Source organism: Equus przewalskii, chromosome 13 (assembly GCF_037783145.1).
Source record: "Equus przewalskii isolate Varuska chromosome 13, EquPr2, whole genome shotgun sequence".
Lineage (NCBI taxonomy): Eukaryota > Metazoa > Chordata > Mammalia > Perissodactyla > Equidae > Equus > Equus przewalskii.
This window is the reverse complement of record NC_091843.1, coordinates 89294764-89309401: the sequence shown is the minus strand read 5'-3', so window position 1 is coordinate 89309401 and position 14638 is coordinate 89294764. Positions and strand designations below refer to the sequence as shown.

At 47.6% G+C, this 14638-nt stretch overlaps 1 long non-coding RNA gene across 1 annotated transcript in view; it reads right to left on the bottom strand.

The window, feature by feature from the left end:
• The window catches only part of LOC139075372 (uncharacterized), a 111581-nt gene that overhangs the window by 34447 nt on the left and 62496 nt on the right, over positions 1 to 14638 (bottom strand). The window lies entirely within an intron of this gene.

Genomic DNA, 14638 nt, shown 5'->3' with positions numbered 1-14638 from the left:
CTTACCCAGAGGCCCAGACATTTCCATAGAGCTCCTCCGCCACCCCCTTCCAGATGCTCTGTTCCGCATTCTCCCTTCCTCTCTCCCTCTGTTCTGTGGTCAGCCTTTCCTAACCCCCAGATGCCCATAAACACCATAGGCAGAGAGGTCTAGTTATCTTTTTGTCCATCTGCCTGTCGCCAGAGAGCCTCACCCTCGTAACCATAACTGCCCCAGAAGCTGTGACCCTAAACCAGGGCAGTTTTCTCTCTGAAAGGAATTATTTGCCAGCTCTTCGAATAATTGTTTTCCCAGCTAGAAAAACACTACTGCCATAAACATTGTCCCACAGAAAGCTCTGTCTGCATTTCCGCACATCTCCTCGTTAGGATAGACACCTACAGCTACAACTACTAGGTCAAAAGACAGGAAAACTTAGCGTCTCTCGATGCATTTCAGCTCCCGTTCTTCTTCCAGAGGGCGTACTGCCTAATGCTGGGGGTTTGTGGCTTAATTTGAGGGCTTTGAAAAATAGAAAGATACTCCCTGCTCCCAAATCAGTCCCAAACTGGCTCTTTCATGACAACTGAAACCCCTCCCCCTTGCTTTGGTTATGGCCACAGAAGAGGCTGTGAAAATACCAAAGTTACCATTACCCGGGCTAGAAAGCAGACCACACGCTTAGGAGGCATCAATGCTGTAACCTGGAGCTTTCCTCCAATGGAGGAACCCCTCACTGAGCCCCAAGTGCCAGTAAATTTGGGTTCACTGTTGTCAGGGGTGTGTGTAAAGACGAGAAACCGTGTGAAAGAGTGGAAATCTGAAAGATGGATCTTGTCCCCAACTCCCAACTCCCCCCACCCCACTGTGCATGAAGCCGGGGTCAGGAGGACAGAGCAGCAAGGGGCTATAGAGGGTATCGTCCCATGATGGGAGAGAAGAGGTAAATGGACACTGACAGAGGGTCAGAAAGGCCCACTGCCCACTTACCCTGCCACACAACTCTGCCCTTTCCAGTCAGGAGATGGTGAAGATTCTCCAGCTTTCTTCATCTTTAAACCCCGTCTCTCCTCCCCCCGCCCTAAAGATTCCTCCACGCTGAGGGGCTGTGCCAAGGAGGTGACACAGGCATTCGCAGAACCTCCCAGACTCTGGGAATCAGCCCACACAGAACCATTTCTTCCTTTGTTGCTTCACAGAAAGCCCAGGGTCTCTGGGAGAGGCAGCCCCGTCCAGTCATGATGAACGCTCGGGGTTCATCACAAGCAAATTGTGCCAAGAAGAGCGCACAAAAGAACAATTAACACAGTTTAGGGAATCAAAGTGGCATCAGGAGCTGTACATTTTATGAAGTCTGCTCATTAAGAGAGAAACACAATGAGCCCTCTGACCGGGAGCCACTCCCTGAGGCCGGCCACGGTGGAGCCCCAGTCCATTATCTCAGCACCTCATTTCCAATTCCAATGGATGCCACCTGTCTTGTTTTGGCCTGCATTGCATGGTGTTTTCTGGTTTACAAAGCAGAAAGAAAAAGACTCATGTTGTGCCCTTTACTGAGCCAGGGTAGCATCTGTTCTCATCCACCACAGGACTGCTGGCTGAAGGACAGATGCCAGGATTTTTTTTTCAATAATGCTTTTTGAAATTCCTAGAAAAGTTGCTGTCAAAGCTTTTTGAGAGGTTCTTTGCCTCACATCCCCAGCCCCTTGGCTGGAAGAACAGGCACTTGCAGGCCCAGGACCTCCCCAGTCCCAGGCTGCGGGCTGGTGTCGTCACCTGGTTGATCCGCCATTCACGTGCATGCAGTCTAGAGACCTGGAATTTTTCAGAAGTGAGTTCAGTTCCCACATGTGACGAGATGGCTGCTGGTAATATTCTCTCTGAAACACCCTTTATTTTTATAATTAATCTTCTTGGCCTCATTTTTAAAAGAAAAACATGCAAGCCATTGGTGGTTTAGTTGGTGTGCCATTGGTTCAAAGATCAGTCTTTAATGTATTTGTTTTAATTCAACAAAGATGAATCAAGGAGAGACTATGTGCAAAACACCCAGTCCATGGGGTAGGTGAGCTGGAGTAGCATTAGAGAAATAGAAGATTCTGGAACCACATGACATTTAAGGATCGCTGGGGGGAAAAATGCCCATCTCACAGCTTTTCTTACCTAGCATCTTAGAAAGACAATATTCCAAAGTTGATAGCAGAGGATAGAGTGAGAAGGACCCCGTTCATTTCTCCGCTCCTCGATTGCATTGCTGCGGCATCCAGATGATTGAAAGCTTTGCGGCTTCCTGTCTGAGTGCCTCAGGAAGACAGATGTTAAAGTTGCCTGTTAGTTCACTTCACAAGATAAGTCTTCTCAGCCTTGTCTTAGAAAGAGGTAAAGTTTGGTGTCCAAGGATATGCTTCTTGGGGAAATGGGAGTAAAATCTGTGCCAGCCTTTTCACAAAGAGACACCAGAATGCCAGGGTATCCAGCCCTGATGGAGACAGACGATGGGAGAAGGAAATACCACCACCAACAGCAACCTCAGCAGAAACAAAAGAGTGACAATAATAACCGCCATTAATGGAACACCTGTTCCAGCACATCCGACTCTGAGCTGCCACGTCCAGCTTGTGGACAAGAAGACCAAGTAATTTGCTCAAGGTGACAAAGCCAGTTAAAAGCAGGAGTTTTGGCCAAGGATTGGCTTGGGTTGAAAACCCAGCTCCGTACTTAATAGTTAAGTGCCTTAGGACACAACAATGAGCCTCACTCTGCCGGTTAATCTCCATTTGACACCATATGATAAAGAGTCTGAGCCTGGAAGACCCACCTCTCCCTCTTCTCCTCCAGCCCCACACCTGGGCAAGCTGATTAGAAAGCCTGGGTGCTCCTTCCTTTGGCACTGGCTAGAAATTTAAACCAGGCATGGGAACCCTCACTGTAGCCCCACCCTCTGAGCACCATAAAAATACCAAGCCAGTCTCCTTTCCCTGCACTCTCAAGCCATTTTCAGATCTGCGTGGGAGCCACCATGCTCTCCCAGAAAGCCTCGTTATATGAGTTACACCTTTTTCTCCCTCTTAGTGTATGTATAGCTTCATCAGTGTCAACATCCAAACTGAATTGAGACTGAATCCCGTTTCTTCAGTTTCCAACCTCAACCCACTCTCTCCATCCTCTAACCTGCTTGTGGCCTGAAAGGCTGATCCACCGAGCATCCTCGCTCTCCCTTGCCCTCTGGCTTCCCCTTGGGTTTAGTCAGCCAGAGGCACAGACAGGAGATCAGAGGGGAGATGCTCTTCCCCGACTCCCTCCCAGATTTGGTGCCACATTGCTGGCTGTCGCAGCATCCCCCTGTGACACCAGCTCCCACCAGGAGGCACTCCCTGCTTCCTCCTCTTGCCCCCTCAGCTCTAGGGGGGTAATAGTTACCAAGGCTGCAGTCTCCGTGCCTCAGCACCCTTCGTTGGTTCCCGTATCCCTGCTCCACCTCTGCAGGGACTCTTTTCCTTAAAGGCTCCGTATTGGAACCATCTGAATTCAATTCTGCTTCCTGCCAGGACCCTGACTGATCCACTCTCTCAGCCCCATCCTCTCACTTGTGAAATAGAAATGACTGATAATCCCTCATGATAACACAGCGTAGGACTGTTGTGGTGATTAAATAAGGTAAGCCAGGCAAGCATCTAGAATACTGCCTACATGTGCAAGGTAAACTATTTCTGTTATAATTACTCACAACGGCAATAATAATAACAAACAGTGACGCTGAAATTAAAAAGTCACATCTCTCTGCTTGTAAAGTTCATGCTTTTCCCACCAAGCTACACTTCTTCCCTCCTTCAGAGCAAAGCGGTCAGACATGCCTCCTAGCCCATCTTGGAAATATCATATCTGGACTGTCACATGAATTAAATCATTCCTTATTCCTTACTTAAACAAAGCTTCTCCAGCTCAACCGATTTGTCAGTTAAGTGGGAGCGCGCCAAGAGAACAAAGTGTACTGTTTTCCTTCTAGCATCTCAATGCCAGACATGGTTCTATGTCTTTCACCCAGCAGGAACTTTCTGGAACATCAGCTCCTAAGTAAGGCAGCCAATGAGAATTCACTATAAGTCACAGTAATTAGTATTCACATGATAAGTGTTTGTCACAAGTCCATTATCAGAAACCAAATATTCTTTAGGTAATAGTCATGAATGTTATAGCTTCCAAACCTTTGTGACCACTCACGAGATGCTCTCCACCTGCCAATGCTAGGTGTGGCAACTTATACCAAAGACAAGACTCTATAGTTCTTAAGAACAGCTGGGGAACGTGAGTCTCAGATAGGGAGACTCCCGGGTCATGGTGACACGTGAGGATGAACTAAGGAAGGAGACAGAAAAGCTGTAGACTATTAAGGGATTTGCGTGACTATACAAATAACTCAGGTTTAAGAGGCCATCCTGCTCTGCCCAGCTGCCCAGATGTCTTTCCCACAGTTGCCTTCTCTCCTCCCCGGGCTCAGGGAGCCGTGGATCAAAGAGGCCGCGCTCTTTGTAACCTACCTACTTGGGGGAGGGTTCCGTTGTTGAAATAATTAAAAATGACCGCCTCTCCAGGGCACAACCTCTCAATAGGCGAATCACGTACAAGAACCTGGCACTGGGTGTAGCAGCAGCAATGTGTAACAGAGAACGTGGGCTTTGAAGCAGAAAAACCCGGGTTCAAATCCTGACTCTGCCACCACTCACTAGCTGTGAGCTCCTGCGCAAGTTCCTGAAGCTCTCCCTGCTCCTTCCTCTTTAGTAAAATGAGGGAAATGATATTTATTATAATGCCTATTTTTAGAATTATATCAAATTTAGGAAAACCACCTAGCCCAGACATACTACATGTTTAGTAAATAAGAGCAGTTGTTGCTGTTGGCCTCTAAGTAACTCACTAGACCAGAGCTGACAAGTGCATGGACTTCGTGGGCAGCTGTCCATACGCTGGTCCAGAGCTCCAGGGCAGAAGCCACAGCACCAGCCTGTCAGTCTAGAAACAGCGCCAGTGACTTGCTATGACCTTGGGCAGTCACAGTATTTTAGATGCTAATGGGGGCCCTTGAGCCAATTTCAAAATTTCGGAGGACCACTGGAGAGCGTCTAATTGTTGGAGCTGAGGCTGCACAAGCTCTGCCTTTGCTTTCAGAAGGAATTATCTCAGAGTCACATAATTACCCTGATTATTTTAATTTCAAGCTGAGGTTCTTATTGACATTACATATGGCTTTAATTAATATGATTGAGAAAATCAATGAATTGTTATTGCAAAAGTGTGGGGTCTTGGTAGGAAGATCTGACAAAATACATGAAAGAAGTTTAAAAAGAGATCTTTGTTGATAAAAAGTCCAGAAACCATTTCCTAAGGTTATTTTAGCTCCACCATGTTATATTTCTATTGTTCTCCTTCCTGATTCTCCAGAACTTTCTCCCACAGAAGGAGGATAAAAAGTATTTCAATTCGTTTTTCCTTGCCTCTCCTCACCACACAAATGTTTCTTGTTACATAAGGCCAGCCACAAGCTACCCGTCTTCCCTTGACGGCCTCTTTCAGGCCCTCTGTCATCCACTGGCAAACAAGGATATGAAGTATTGACTTATTCTTTCCAAAAAGAGAGCACATGCTATGGGCCTGGTACTGTTCTAGCGAATGGGACGGTAACAGTGAACAGAAGAGAGGAATTTCCTGCCCTTATGGAGTTTACCTTCTAGAGGGAAAGAGAGACAATAAACCAAATCATCAAACAGATAGCATAGTGATAACGCCTTGAAGAACAAGGAAAGGCTTGGTGAGGTTATAGAGATGAGGGAAAGGTATGGCGGAGGGAGTGAAAACGGAAACCATCCATAAGGGTGAGGGACTGAGACGTGTTGACCCCTGGGGGAGTGTGCTCCAGGCGGAGAGGAGAGCCAGAGGAGGGGTGAACCCAGCTCATCTGAGGAACATTGGCCACTGCAGCTGAGAGGGGCCGACCAGGAGTGGGTAGCAAAGGGAGCAGACAGGTGGCCACGAGCCAAACCCCATGGGGCGTTTGGACTGTGGTGGAGGCTGTAGGTTTTATTCCACAGCCTCGTGTGTGAAATAAAACCAGTAGAGATTTTTGAATACGGAAGAGACGTTTTCTAAAGACACCACCAACAGCAAGCCTGGGGCAGGGACACCAGTAACATTCGGAGCCAAACGCTCATGAAACCATGGGGCTGCCATAGTAATAAAAAGCAGCAGAGTCCGCTGCCTGGTGTCCCTGACTGGAACGGAATTTTTCCCCCACACCAAACAGAGGGAGTCTCTGCCCTGCTTGGAACCCTAGTGCTGCTGCTCAGCTGCGGCCACAGCTCAAAGCCCTTACCTGGAAAGCCTCATGTGCAATGTGAAGATTTACACAACAGCAAAGAGCATCACAGGCAGATGCAAACCCTTCGCTGAACCACACAGATTTTAAACTAGAACAGCGCCCGTAACTCACGGCTGCTCTCTTCCTCCGTCTAGGCGTGTCCGGGTGTGCCAGCACTGGTGTGTTGGCTGGAATAGAGCTTCTTTCTTAGAAGCAATGACAGAAGATGCATCCACTTATCATCAAAATCTCATTTTTCCTGCCTGTCTGCCCGGGACAAGGGCATGGGCATTCTCTCTATCTCCAATGCCTGCCCTTCCAACACTTATCGGGAACCCCAGCTTTGAATTGTCAACCATATAGCTCCTATTAAGAGCTCAGGCAAAATAACGTATTTGAGAGGGTTGTCAGATTTTGCCATGCAATCATTCCCAGGGTCAGCAGAAAACAAAAGTGTGCATGAGAAGCCTGAAGTGGCCTGTTACGAAAAGAAATTTCTTCAGAGATTTCACCATAAAAATATTGTTGTGATTTTCGGGTTATATACTATACATCATAATACATCCATGTTTGTTTTAACATGTAGTATTCCAAGATACCAGTGCAGCTACTCACCTTGCTGTCCTCCCCCACCCTCATATTTGAATGAAGGGAGCATCCTTAAGTGTGCTGTCTGTCTATCACGGGCCTGGAGCCCTCCCCGGCAGCCCAGGTTAGGACCTGAGAAGGAACGCCAGCTAAAGGCAGCCAGTTGTTCCTTCGAGTCAGACCACCAAGGACTTTCACAGCCAGACACACCACTGAGTCCCTTTAGAGTCCCTTCACATCAACGTGACTGCAGATCACGCTCACCATTTTTATCAAGAATCAATGTAAAACAACAGCCATATTTATAGCTGGTTCTTATACCACAAGCCATACAACAAATTCCTCTCGGCATCCAGGAAATTTCTCTCTTTGCGAAACAGCATGACTTTTAAAAATAAGAACTCATGAATCCGTCTTTTTTCTTTTTTGCCTTGACTGATAGGAAACTCAGAGACATGTTTTGCATTCAATATTAGTAGCATTCTGAGGCTAAGTTCCGGTATAATGAGCCCTCCCATGCCACCACCCCACCCCATCCTATATTAGCTGGCTTTAGGGTTTTAATTTTCATTTAAACGTCTTTCAGATATATTGAACCTGTATTTCTTAACGTACGCCACTTCAAAAACATTTGCCAAGAACTCAGTTCAGACAGCTCCATGAGCTCGCATGTGTGAAAGGGAGCAGTAGAGAGCAGTTCATTCATTCATTCATTCATTCATTCAGCAAACCCTGACACAGCTCCCCCTCTTTGCAGGCCCTGGGCTAGCTGCAATGAGGGGTGAGTGGTGGGCAATGTGTTTCTTCTTCTTTTTCCCCAGGGAGAGACGTAATGGTCTCTAAATACCTCTCCTAGTCCAACGTTTGTATTGTCTTTCCTTTAACAACACAGAACCTGACTTGGGAGCTCTGTACCCTGTGTTCCGTAAGGGGCCTTGAGGGATCTTACTTTGGAGCCTGTTTTCCAGGCAGCTGCACTCCCCACTCTGCCTCCCGGAGGAACCCTGCAGAATTTTCTTGAAATTCATGTTGTATCATTTGCCATTTTAAAATAAATGCCTACTTTAAAATGCCAAAGGCGTATGGAGACTGAAGATGAGGAAGCATGTTCGCTGCCTCGGGAAGCCCAGGTCTGGGCTGTGGAGATGCCCCTGCAGGAACCATGGCCCAGGCTGGAACACCAGACCCAGAAATCCCAGAGCCAAGTTCCACAGCACCCACATGCTTCTAAATGCTTACGAAGCCAACTCTCAGATGCCCTCAAAGAGGCAAATACCAGCGAGCCATCGCCAGCCCCTGGGGACAGTGGTGACAGCCTCTGCCACACTCCCTTTCGGTATTGACGTGGTCCATGTGGCTCTGCAGCAAGGGGGCAAACCTTCCTCTGCTTTCCACCATCTCAACGTCCACTTCATACGAGAGCTGGGCACTTAAGCCGAGCTCTCCTCCCACCAACAGGAGACTCCCTGAGAAGAAATCGTCCATTCTCACTGCCCACAGAGCAAGCGCCCAAATGTGACGAGAACCACCGCTGGTGACCCCTCTCGTGGGAGCCTGGAAGAGGTTTCCAGAACAGCAAGTCCTCCACATGCCCGCACTGGCAAATGCGCGCACACCTGCACTTCCCTGGACAGTGCCTATCACTTTGAAAAGCCCAGGATCGTCTGTGACATCACGTGGACAATTTAAAAGCAGTCTTGTTAAATGACCTAGTAATTAATTGGCTCTTGTGTTCCCAAGCCAGATCGCTAGAGGCTGAGTCCCTTTATTGCATGATTTGCTTTTGACTCAGGCCAACTCTAACAAATTATAAACATCTGTAAAGACAGTGTCGACAAGGCCAGGGACCAGCACGGGACTATCACTAACCCAGGGCCTACACTTGTTCCTGCATATGGCAGAGGCTAAGGATGGGATCAATTTACACAAGAAGACAAGCTGGGGAACCCTTGGAAAATCAGTCTCCCAAGAAATGATCACACTTTGCACATGGAGGCCATCCAATATGTATTAGCTAACTGGAAATGTTTCTCAACATGAACGTTCAAATATTTATTGATCCGGGTCAGCCCAATAATTCCTTCCAGTGAAGCTTTTTGGGTCCGCTCTCAGGCTCACCTGTGCCCTGGTTTCAGGGCCAGTCCAAGCCTGAGACTGAGGAAAGAGAACCATCTCTGGATTGACGTAGCTTGTGGTTCAGGAACTCATCATTCTTGCTGGAAAGTTCCTTCAGAAACTTCTACTCTATCTATTGTACTTTGACTCATTTCTTGTTCCAAGCCAGCCAACCTCCTGGCTCCTCAGTGTCATCACCCTTCCTTCCTCAACCCCTCTTATCTCGGAGGAAGACGCCTTGTTCCTTTTTAAAGCCATTTTCAACCTGAAGTCCCCCCTGCCACCCCCACTTCTGCCAGAGCCTTGTTCATTAAACGATTTCCTCTCTTATCTTCAGAAGGTGTACCCCCCCCACCTGCCAACGATTTCAAATCTTTCTGTCCCATTATAGAAATAAACTTCCTTTGGTTCTGCTCCTCCTTCCGCCAGACCTCTTTCTCTCCTGTTCCTTGACAAGATGATGAGGCTTGCCACCTCCTCTTCTCACTTCCCATTCTCTCCTCAACACATTGCCATCTGTCATCTGCCTCCGACTCTCCAGAAGACCAGCTCTCACAAAGGTTACCAGCGGCCTCCCTGTCCCCAGCCCACAGGCATCTGTTACTTCTCATCTGCTGCCACATTTGGTCGCGTGGACTATGCCCCCGCAACTACCTTCAGCTCCAAGCTCGCCATTTCTGCCTGGCTTTTCTGTCTTCTGACCATCCTTTCAGTGTCCCTCTGCTCTGCTTTTCCTCCTCCCCCCACCCCCTCCCCACCAAATATTGATTCTGCCCTTGACTTTCTTCTCTTTTTCTCCTACTTGCTCTTCCTGGAGACAGTCAGGCACAAATCATTAAATTCAGACACTTGATTTTTTTATTCTGGTTTTGCTACTTATGAGCTATCAGAGCTTAGAAAATCACTTCACCTTTCCAGGCTTCAGCTTTCTCTTCTATAAAATAAAGGTAAATGATAACAACAACAACAACGATAATAACTCTTTCACAGAGCTGTTATTCCAAGCAGGCAAATGGCCTAGCCCAGGGCTGATACACAGAAAACTCAATACATGGCAACTATTACTATTTTATTAGTAACTTTACCACCATGACCCCAGAGTGAGCGCTTCTTCTCATCTTTTCCCCTGACCTCAGCTCATGCACTTGATTCATCGGCTCACCCCTATGTCCCCAGCCCTGACCCCTCCCCTGGCCGCCAATTGATGCTGCAAACCATGTACTAGACATCTTCTCTGGGATGTCCAAAGGCACCTCAAACTCCATATGTCTTGTTATGAGCTGAATTTCGTCCTCCCAAAATTCATGTGTTGGAGCCCTACCTCAGCATGTGCCTGTATTTGGAGATAGGGCCTTTGAAAGGGTTACTAAGTTAAAATGAGGCCGTTAGGGTGAGCCCTAGTCCAATCTGACTGGTGTCCTTATAAAGTGAGGAAATTGGACACACACGCAGAGATACCAGGCACACCCCGTGAGGACACAGAGAGAAGGCAGCTATCTGCGAGCCAAAGAGGCCTCGGGGGAAACCAAACCTGCCCGACACCTTGATCTTGGATTCTAGCTTCCAGAATTATGAGAAAATGAATTTCCATTGTTGAAGGCGCCCAGTCTGTGTTATTTTGTCAGGGCAGTCTTAGCACATGAATACACGTCCCCAGCTGAAATTCCTGTGTCTTTCCTGAAACATGCTCCTCCTCCTGCACCCCCACTTTTGGCTGATCAGCGACTCTCCCTTCTCCCTCGTCTCCCACATCTAATCCGTCCCCAGGGGCTGCTGGCGTGAATTCTGAATAGCTCAGTCACGCATCGCGTCTCAGCTCAGGCCCACATGATCTTTCATCCGGTCTATTGCAATAGTCTCCCACTGAATTGGTCTCTCTCACCACAGCATTTCTTCATTTCAATCCATCCAATAGACCAGTTAGATTAATCATTATAAAGCACAGACTTCTTTGCATCTGCCTTCAGCAAAAAGTCCTGTGTTAACTCCCCGCTCACTGCCTGGTCAAAGTTCCCCAGCCTGACGCCTGAAACCATCCACAGCCTGGTGCCAGCTCACCCATCCCTCTCACCTCTCGCTATTTCCTGCCTCAGACCTTTGCGCTAGTCAAACAGGAAAACTTACTGCTCCTGACACAGGGTTCCACCCTTTTTGATCACGCCCTGAATTAAAACACCTCCCCATCTTCAGACTGGCGCGCTTTCCAGTTCTTTCAAATTCCGCACCACCAAACCTTTCTCCCTTATTCTCCACAGGAGGAGTGTCTGCACTGGGCTCAGCCCCTAACAGCTCTCGTCACGGCTGTAAACCCTCGAGGGCCAGATGGCTGCTCTCGTTCACCTTGTATGGCCGTGCTGCCCGCACAGATCCTTCCCCAGCATTGACTGATGAGCAGAGGAAGAAGTCCAGCAGCACAGTCCTGAAGACAAACGGGCCGCGATTCCCTAAGTAAGCCATTCTCAGAGAGGAGCCGCCATTCCTGAGTTCACTCTGGGAAACTGAGTTCTGAGCTCAACTAGCCAAAGTGAATCACTAGTCTATACTACATTCTGGGCTTGGAGCCCTAGAAAGGAGGCACGTAACGGAAAATACAGAAAAAGGAAAAGGCGGACAGGCCAAGGGGCAGCTCCTCTGTCCTTTATACCCAGCCAGCACAGCTTGACCTTAACATTTCCCGGGGGCAATTTCCATCTTTAAGTGTGACTCCTAGCGGGCGATCTTCATGCCCAACCAAACTGGTCAGCTCTGTAAGAAGCACTTCCCCCTGTGCCATCTGACCTGAAGTTTCCAGTCCCCAAATGACCCCACCATTTTCCTTCACTGTGACCTCCATTACGGAACACAAGTGCCTTGGAGTTCGGTCAACCATGTGCACCGTGGAATCTGTTCCGACTGGTCACCCTGGCGGCCCGGCTTGGGCTCAAAGCATTAGAGCACTCTGACGCTTTCCCAAAGGCACTCTCGGAGGGGGCTGACACACCTGGGTTCTCTTTCCAGCACAGCGTGCATGTGCAAGGATCAGATTGGATACAAGGCTTTGCGTTATTCTACATGGTTTTTAAATGAAGGAAGAATGCAGCCTGTGTGCCATGCCAGTGACTGCCTCTCCCGCAGCAGAGCTCATCAGGGCTAGTCACAGGCGGCTGCTCTGCCGCGGCCCTGAGCACCCATGCTGCAGCCTGCTGCGTCCGTCCCTGGATGGGAGCTGCTGCCAAGTGAGTTCTTAATTTGCTTGTCTGTTCTGGCAAACAGACAGTTCTACCTCTCTTAAAACAAGAAAATGAGCTTGTCCAAACAGAGCCTTAAAATAAATTGCAGGAACACCTAAGACTCGGAAAATGTAAGATCACATACTTACTGGTTAGAGACCATCCTTGGCCCTCTGAGCCTCAATTTCCCTGTCTGGAAAATGGAGTAACACCCGCTTCTCTCATCCTAGGTATTGTGTGAATCCAACCTGATGAATATCTTCTGATAATTGCAAAGTACCATATAAATATGTTACTTATTTTACATATATTTTTATATGTAGTAACTCTGAGCTTTCTTAACTACATATAAGTTTCCTGTCGTTGAATAGCTCACTATGTGTTTGCACCAATTACTCTCCCACCACCACCAGTCTCTGTGTACTGAGTATGGATGAGAATGGGTACAGTTTCCCACATGCCCGACACGTGGTAGGTGGGCAATACATACGCACTGGATTAGTTAGGCGGTTAGCACTATAAGCTTTTCCTGACGTGCCCATAGTTGACACAGCGGCCAGATTCACTTCCCTTAGTTCTGTGGTCTTTCAGCACATTTTATGAAAAGTAATGGATCAACCAGTTCCAACACAATGGACTATAAAGCGGTTTACTCCCGTTGTTGGCCCACGTATAGTTTCTACTCTAGTCCTTGAGAGACTTCTTGGCTATTTTCTTGGAGAAAGGCTGGGGTGGGCAGTGAGGCACCAGGGGCGGAGGACTGGGGGTGGGGTGAGGCGAGGCGAATGTGTGCGCAGGACTTGGAACAGAAGATCTGGGATGAGTCTAGACTCTCATACTTTCTACCCAGGTTTCAATTTCCTCACATAAAAAACCAGGGGTAATAAGGTTTGTTATGTGGTAAATAAGATACTGCTAAGGATTCTAATTATTTTCACATCATAAAAGATGTAAGTAAGGACCCCTGAAGTTAAAACATTTTTCCTTTGATCATCGAAGTGTAAACATGACCCCGGTTCTTAAATGGGCCACCATGTTCTCCTCCAGTTCGCTTTCTCAGTAGGCGTTTTCTGGGGGCGCTGGGAGTCAGCAAAGGGCTGAGTGCTGTGGATCCTTGTCTTCACGGAACATTCCAGTATAGCTCTGTGCTGGCTTCAGTCAAAGTTTTGAAAGCCACCTTCTAAAAAGCTGAGTGGTGACGTACATGGAGCTGAAGGCAGAATATATTCTGGGAAAATAAAACTTTTAAAAGTAGACTTGTGTCTCATCACACCATATGGCTATGTGAGTGATCAGACGTATCTATGCTCTACTGATAGGAAAATAGAGCATACTACGTGTGCTTATAATTCTGACGGATTACATCATTAAAGAATTTAGAAATAGAAATCATCTCTTGTTTGGGTTAGGAAGAGCACTGGGGGAAATTAGATACATCACCATATGGATAACCTTAATTCTAATTTGCATTTTAATGGAAATGAAGCTTCGAATGCCTCATTCTCCTCGGTAAGCCTTTTGTGGGTCTCTCTAGCTTGAGCAAACCAGATTTCAGCCGGTTTTCCAGAGAGTTCACCTCCCCTAAAAGCATTTAAGGTGGGACTATCACGTATTGATATTTTAAGCCTCGTATATGGGGAATCCTTAAGATGTAAATTCAAGAGTTCACATTTAAAGCAAGTCAGGAGATAACCCCACCATGGACACAGGAAAAAGATCATTGATTCATTGATGAGACTTTTGCACCTCAGCAACTGATGACAGCGATGGTGGTGGTGAAGACGATGACGATGATGATGATAACGTGAGCAGCTTATCTTTCTTGAGTGCTTTCTCAGTACCAGTCTCCGTGTTCGGCCATTTACATCATACCATTTACTCTTCACAGCATCCCCGTGAGAGGGGTGCCGTCAATAGCCCACTTTATTGAGGGGAAACCTGAAGTTCAAAGAGAACGAGCATCCTCCCGAACTTTGTACAGCTTGTCAACAGTGGACACAAGGCTTTGATCCTAGAAATGGCTCCCAGAGAGGGCGCAAGGAAGAGCAGAGTCCTAACAAAGCTGCCCGTTTGCGGCTGATTGGCGTGGCGGAGCAGACGCACCAGGCTAGCAGTTGGGGGCAGCAGGGGGCCGCGAGGGTGACAGAGGAAGATGAGGTGAGGGGGCAATACGATAGCCACGGAAATTACTAGAGAACCATGGGAGTTCCTGTCTTGTGCCCGAAAGACATTGCAGCTTCACTAGTCTGTGGTTAAGAGGCTGCATTTTAATTAAAAATGGTCTAAGGGGAAAATCAATCCAGTTTCCCCTTACCTTACTATGAACTTTAACCGGATTATTTTCTTCTTCATAACTTCTGCCAAAACCTTATTTCATCCTAGGGGGTCTCCCACC